Raw genomic sequence first — 6000 nt, 5'->3', positions numbered from 1 at the left:
TTGGCTTTATGCAAGCAGCCAAGCTCCACCAGCCAAATATCATGTAGTTAGTATTTTCAAAATTGCCACCAAATAAGTGTAATTTGTCAGCACATCAGTGTACTGACCTCCATTCGTGGGATGCATATTCAAACGTGCAGGTCGCTCTGATGAAGGTTACTGATAGGATCTCGAGTCTACATTCCAACATGTCTGCCTGTGGCGCATGATGAAGATGGAGGCTCCATGCTACTTTATTTCCATTGTGCTAGATAATTTGAACTTTATTTAAATGCTAGTCATTTGGACTATGTCAGTTGTATCTCCCCTTATTTGTCGTACCGGATAATTACATTGTAATATTGATACTATTGCTATGAATACTATATTTTTTACTTTGGTGCTATCAGTGATCCAGGGAGTAGCACTGAACACAGGTGTTCTGCCTTTGTTAAAAGGTAGGGCGTTACAAAATGGTATCAGAGCATAATGTTGCATGTAGGATCGAGACCCTGTTGACTGCCAAAACCCACCGGCGGGCAGCGACGGTCAACACGGTAGAGCCGGGAAGAGCCTAGAGCTGCGGCTGGCTGAGACCCCTCCGAGCGACGGCCCGCAATGCTCTTCTGGTCACACGTCCGATGCGAAGTGCAAGGGCGTGCCACCTGACCTATACCTGGTCAGGAAGGTGATGGGGATGCCTCGCTTAGTTTCCTGCATGGCATACACGTAAACATTAAATACGAGCCTCGATCGGCTCTCAGGTTATCCTGTGAATCGGCTCAAATAGCCGATCCACCCATGATTCGTACGGGGTGCACGAATATATGGTGATCCTGCTTGATCAAGATAAAGCTAATGAGATCTACGACGATTTAGGGTTTTCACCGCATAATCGGATCATCCTACTCCAGGTTGGGCCTCGCGGCCACGCACGGTGATCGTAAGCCGATCCTAAACAAGGCCTAAAAACCAACATGAAGTTGATCCTCGGAACATCCTGTTTAGGACTTGCGAACGCCACCCTACGTGCCGTTGGATCCTCCCCCCCTTTGTAAGGCCTAACTATTGCAGATATTAAACTAATCCTTGCAGAACAAGGAGCAATCGTAACGGATCAGATCTACTAAATAATGATCAAGTTGGTGCCGCCCCACACCTGAGATAGGTGTGAGGGCGGCTAGATATGCAAGGGTTGCACTACGTAAGCATGTTATACGAAGAACTATGCTAACCCTAACACATCTATGATAACTACGTTGCTCGCCATCAAAGACGCTTCAGTACGAGCAACGCATGAACAACGTGGAGCTTGTGCTGCCTAGATCGCAAGATGCGATCTAGGCAGCATGTCGCTTACCTGATAGAAACCCTCGAGACGAAGGAGTTGGCGATGCGCCGAGATTGGTTTGTTTGGGTTGAACGTGAGTTGTTGTTTATTCCATAAACCCTAGATACATATTTATAGTCCAGCGGACTTTCTAATTCGGACGTGCACCTAACCGTGCACAAGTAAAACTCTAACTTTTAATCTAAGATGCGATCTACTATATTACAGATACATGGGCAATTCAGCCCAACTTCGTGTATAAGGCCAATTCTTGTTCTTCCTTCCATGTATATCTTCAAGTCTATCTCAATCGTGGCCCACCTCTGACTCGGTCAAATTCTGGTGATAACACATGCCCCCCTGGTTTTGGCAATGATAATTCCAAAACCACTCTGTTTTTCCTTCGAAGGGTCATGTCGTGGCAGAGCAGAGTCATTTGCAGCATCCGTCATCATTATGCCCTGTCCTCTCAGCTTCTCTGCAAAATTTGACAGCTCTGACATCACCCCTTCGGAAACTGTAATGGCAGTAATTCCCACCAGGTTTCTCATTATTTAACCGTGCCGACTGATTAGTTATCTTTATCCCCTTCCTCTGTTCCAGCCATCGGCACCCCAAAAAACCCTTCTGTGCACCATGTCTTCTTCTTCCTCCGCCTCGTCGGGACTTTCCTTTGAGTCCTCTTCCTCCCCCGAGCCGATGCCAGCACCGAGCCCACAAGAGGTCCATGCGGCCAACATCCGCCGCGCCATTGCGGCCGGGGAGGAGTCAGACCATGACTTCTCCATCTGGTCCGAGGACGACCAGTCCTCGACGGACGGGGAGAGCGACCTCCGCTTCCTCGCCAACGGGGAATCGGAGGAGGAGAGCGATGACGATCGCTTCCCCTGGGATGACTTTACCTCCTCCGAGGTGAAGGAGGAGGAAGAGGAGGAGGAGGACGATGACGACAGCCCCTCCGACGAGCCGCCGGCCAAGCGCCACTGCCCCTGGCCAGGGAACCTCAGTGACTATGATAGCGACGACGACGACGACGATGTGGAGGACGAGGACAACGAAGGTCCTATCGGCGGCCGCTACAGCAGCGACGACGAGCCCGCCGGGAGCAGCGCCGACAGCGCTGACGATGGTGACGACGAGGGCAGTGACGGCCCGTAGAATAGGATCTCTAGAATAGGATCAGCAGCAGTAGACGGGGCAATGTATCCCCTTAGTACTCCCTTTTGAGAGCAATCAGCTCTTCTATGTAAGAAATCTGGTTTATCAATGAAGAAATTCCCCAATTTGATTTTGCCAATTTCTCTTATGCCAATTCAGCCAATTTCCTTTTATACTGACCCCGCCAATCGTCACTTAGCCAATGCCTAACGAGCCGATGACAACGCACCGGTCTCAATGTCCCATGCTTCATCCCTTTGACGTTGGAGCAATCGTGAATTTGATCAATGCCCGAGAGCTGACGTTAACATATCAATCCTTCACGATCCATATTTTTTGCTTTTCCCAACTGACGACTTTGAGCTCTGGCGGACAACTAGGCAGATCGACGTTCTTACGAGAGCCCCAGAACCATTGCTGAAACGACTTGATGCTGAAGTTGATACCTCTGGGCTTTCAACCCGATGAAATCCCAATCGGCTTCTTAAGAACAGAAAATTCTACGCCATCAGTTGCCCCCCGAGCCTCTATCAAAGCGAGCATATTAGTGGACTAACCAAATGTGTCGCCATCGGTTCCCAAGTCATGATGCAGAACCAGCCGATTTCAGCAAAATCGGCTCTCCAGAGCAGAGAGCCTTCAGGGCGAGCTGCCCCCCGAGCCTTCAGATCGGCTCCTTTCCTGCACTGACCGTAGATGTCGATGGCTGAGCATCGGCTGATTTTTTTTTTATTTTGGCCGATTTTTCTTAATCGGCCCCCAATGTTCCACTGCACGCATGTTTGCACATGTTTATCTGCACATGTTTGCACATGTTTATCTGCACATGTTTGCACATGTTTATCTGCACATGTTCATCTGACCATATGCCCCCCGAGCCGAATCTGCCAACTGACTGCAGATATCGGCTTTTATGGTTTGTCAGGGCACTGCACTTGTACGTCGGCCCCGTAAGGATTCATGCTGACTTTCATCTGCCGACGTGGCCGCTGCCCAATAGATCGTTGCTGAACACAAGCAGAATATGTGCTGCATATGTGGTGAACATAATTTTGGCCGATTGCTGGAATCGGCCTCCATATCCATTAGAGTGCAGACTGAAGGTTCTGTAAGCTCCTTCATAATTTATGGGGCCGATCACAAGGATCAGCCTCGCCTTGTTTTGCTCGCTGGTGTGTTCTTGCTACTCGGTCAGGCTGGATAAAACCAACCCAACCTCTGACTTTATGCGCTTGCCGTCGTCCACCTTGAGTGCATCGTATAATCGTGGAGCACTAAGCTCCGTCGGCAAGACGAGCACCATGTTTGTGCCAGCCGATGTTTCATCATCGGCTTTCTTTTGCTTGGGACGCCACTCCATTCTCCGTGGACGACCCTCTTCATCCAGGGCTCGCTGAACCTTCGCAGCCAGATCAGGCCGTGCCTTCCTTAGCGTATGCAGGTATAACCTTTCGGCTTCCTCCAGGCCGCGCAACCGCTGAACCCTGCGTTTTTGTGAACGGCTGAGTCCGTCAGGGCACCACCTTGGACGGTGGTACCTGTCTTCTTCTTCTGGTCCCTCGTCTTCGGAATCCTCAAGATCTGCCCACCGAGGGGACTCAGCACGTTTGCTCTGTGGCGGGAGAGGCCCTAATCGCTCGAACACAGACACGTTGGCTGCCTCCTTCTTCTTCTTGTTGCATTCTGGGCAATTGCCGATTGTGGGCAATCGGCTCATTCCTGAATCCCAGCAGTGTCTGAAGAAAGGGCAGTCCCAGTGTCTGGCGTTGTCATCTTGCTCCCTTGATTTTCCCGTGGCACGGCGCCCGTGCTCCTCCTCATCGCGATCATGCCGACGATGTCTTCTGGCTTCTCCAGTCAGACGATCTCCTTCATCATCATAGTTGGACCGTCGGCGTTGGTCATACTGACTCACATATTTGTTGAGGAGGTGATCAGAGAGAGGTCGTTGATATCTTATGTTCTTCACCTCTCCCTCTGTGACGTAGCGCTTGCCATCATGATGGAGCCGATCGCGTGGAGCTGCTTCCTCTGTGTCCTTGCTATGAGAGCAGCTGCCCTCATCTCCATCTTTGCCAGAGTGGTTCCCAGGTCCTACCATGTTGATGCTGAACGAGGGACCTGGCTGGCAACCCTCAGGGTAGGTGACTTCTACCATGTTAACGGCGGGGAAGGGTTGGGTGTCGACCTTCATGGCGTACTGGTTGAAAATTAGACGCCCCTTCTCTATCGCCGCTTGGATGTGCTGACGCCACACCCTGCAGTCGTTGGTGGCATGGGAGAGCGAGTTGTGCCATTTGCAGTACGGCTTTCCGTTCAGCTCTTGCGCCGTGGGGAACTTGAGACCTTCAGGAATCGTCAACTGTTTCTCCTTGAGCAGGAGGTCGAAGATTTGTTCAGTCTTGGTCACGTCAAAATCAAATCCCCTGGGCGGCCCTGGTGGCTTTACCCATTTGCAGGACACGGGGGTTCCTCCCCGAGTCCACTCAGCCACTGCTACTTCTTGGTCTCCCGCAGAACTTCGTCTTCCTCTCGCATCGACCAGACTATCGCACGCTTGGACTTGTCTTGGTACACAGTCCGGGTGGCGCTGTTCATATGCTGACAGTTTCTAAACCATATGCGCGCCGAGGGATAATCTGCTTGGGAGGCCATGTCCTTGAGCTGTGTTGCAAGGCCAGCTACCGCCAACTCGATCGTTTCCTTCTCGCTTATACGAACCGAATAACATCGGTTCCTAAGATACCTGAAGCGCTGGATGTACTCTGTCACCGTTTCTCCGCGCTTCTGACGTAGTTGTGCTAGATCGGCAATGCTAGACTCGGAAGCTTCTGAATGGTATTGCATATGGAACTGTTCTTCCAATTGCTTCCAAGACCGGATGGAGTTTGCTGGCAAAGAGGTGTACCATCCGAAAGCCGATCCCGTGAGGGATTGTGAGAAGAGCCTCACGCGTAGCTGATCCGACACTGAAGCCGGTCCTAGTTGCGCCAAATATCGGCCGACGTGCTCGATGGAGCTGGAGCCATCTGATCCACTGAATTTGGAGAAGTCAGGGAGCCGATATTTAGGTGGCAGCGGGATCATCTCGTACTCGTCGGGGTACGGCTTGGAATAGCCGATTGCCCTTCTTTTCGGCACCATGCCGAACTGGTCTCTCGCATGGTACTGATCTGATCCGCCGTGCTGGCTGCAGGAGTTGCACTCAAGATTCGCCGGGGTGGCGTACTTAGCCAGCCATGTTTGCTTTTCCAGCTCTGAGCCAACTGCAGGAGCTAGGCTCTGGAGTTTCGTCGGGGTGGCGTACTTAGTTAGCCACGTCTGCTTCTCAAGCTCTGTCGCTGACGTTCCTCCTGTTTTCGCCGGAGTCCCTGATGTTGTGGCCTGGTTTGAGAGTGCCCAGTTGCCACAATCTGGCACATACGTGCACGCGTATCCTTGAGGGATCTCCTTAGGCGCCTCAGCCAAGAACTGGTAGTCACTAGGGTCACCGATCTTGTAGACGACGAATGCCGGTGTAGCCGGCACTTCAG

Source organism: Lolium perenne, chromosome 3 (assembly GCF_019359855.2).
Source record: "Lolium perenne isolate Kyuss_39 chromosome 3, Kyuss_2.0, whole genome shotgun sequence".
NCBI classification, from domain to species: Eukaryota; Viridiplantae; Streptophyta; class Magnoliopsida; order Poales; family Poaceae; genus Lolium; species Lolium perenne.
This window is presented reverse-complemented; position numbering follows the sequence as displayed.